The sequence below is a fragment of the Octodon degus genome, unplaced genomic scaffold, assembly GCF_000260255.1.
Source record: "Octodon degus isolate 3935 unplaced genomic scaffold, OctDeg1.0 scaffold00015, whole genome shotgun sequence".
Lineage (NCBI taxonomy): Eukaryota > Metazoa > Chordata > Mammalia > Rodentia > Octodontidae > Octodon > Octodon degus.
Window position 1 is genome coordinate 16,867,547 of NW_004524591.1, and position 1,128 is coordinate 16,868,674.

The 1,128-nt window shown below is 50.7% G+C and overlaps 1 pseudogene; it reads right to left on the bottom strand.

Annotated features, from left to right (window-relative positions):
- Positions 1-122: 122 nt before the first annotated feature.
- LOC101578185 lies at positions 123-793 on the bottom strand (annotated as a pseudogene).
- Positions 794-1,128: the final 335 nt, after the last annotated feature.

The window sequence follows — 1,128 nt, forward strand, 5'->3', positions numbered from 1 at the left end:
CCCATAGCTCCCACTGTATCTAGAGGCATGGTGTGGCTTGTGGCTCATCCAGCTCTGCTGGGAGGCACGGGCAAAGCTGCAGTGAGGAGCACCTTTGGGGTGGGGGCACACAGCCCTCCACTGAGCGCTTTTGTGGGGGTTGCTCTGCCAGTGAGCTCTCTGAGGGTAGGAGGTGAGTGCTGGGGTCAGGTCCCAGGGCAGGTTTCCTTCCTATCACAGCTTCCGGGCCTTCCTGGGGCGGCAGCCGTTGTGTGGATGAGGGGTGTTGTCTGTGACTGAGATCACTTCCAGGCCGCCCATGGTCAGGCCCTTGATGGCAGACCAGCGCCCGGGGCCTAGGCCTTTCACTACAACTCGGACATGGGTAACGCCTTTCACTGTTGCTTTCGCCGCTGCGGCTATGCCTGCTGTCTGCGCTGCGATGCCCGTGCCAATTCTTGCCATTCCGAAACCCTTCTGTGCCGCAGGAAGTTCGGGCAAGGGACACGCTGGTGGAGGAGACTACCTGGATATGTGTGTTGTTGTAGGTTGCTTTAACATGTGCAATTGGGACCTCTTCAAATTTCTTCCCTGCCCATCGCAGAGAGCTCTCTTCTCCTGGAACTGGAGGGAAAATGCTGAATTTTCTGTGACTCGGAGGTTCCTTCTCAATTTCCGGTTTGGCCGCCACTTCTTGCATCTCCTGGGCGCCCGTGTGGATGGTCCGGGTTGGGACTCCGGCCACAACCCTGGTCGTCAGGGGCTGAGTCCATGACTGCAGAATAAAAGACCTTGCGTTTCTTACAAACTGCATGACTTGAATTTCGGACCCAGTTTTTAAAACACTAACATCTCATCTATTTTCTTCTCTTTCTGGCATGTAAAATGCTTGGTACTTTCAATAAAAGAGCCTCAGTCAGTTCTAGATAAAACAAGATACTTGGAAGCTGAACTGGAGTTCACCTTATTCAGATTATTATATTAAGATGAAGTTAAAAACATATGCTACATCTTCATAGACAGCCTCGAAGAGCCAGGTAGGGAACTAGGGTTTTATTCCACAGGAAAGAGGAAATGGTTACTATTTCTAAACTAAAGGAATGAGAGCTTAAGAGAAATTATTTGGATAGCAATACGTAAAATGATTCA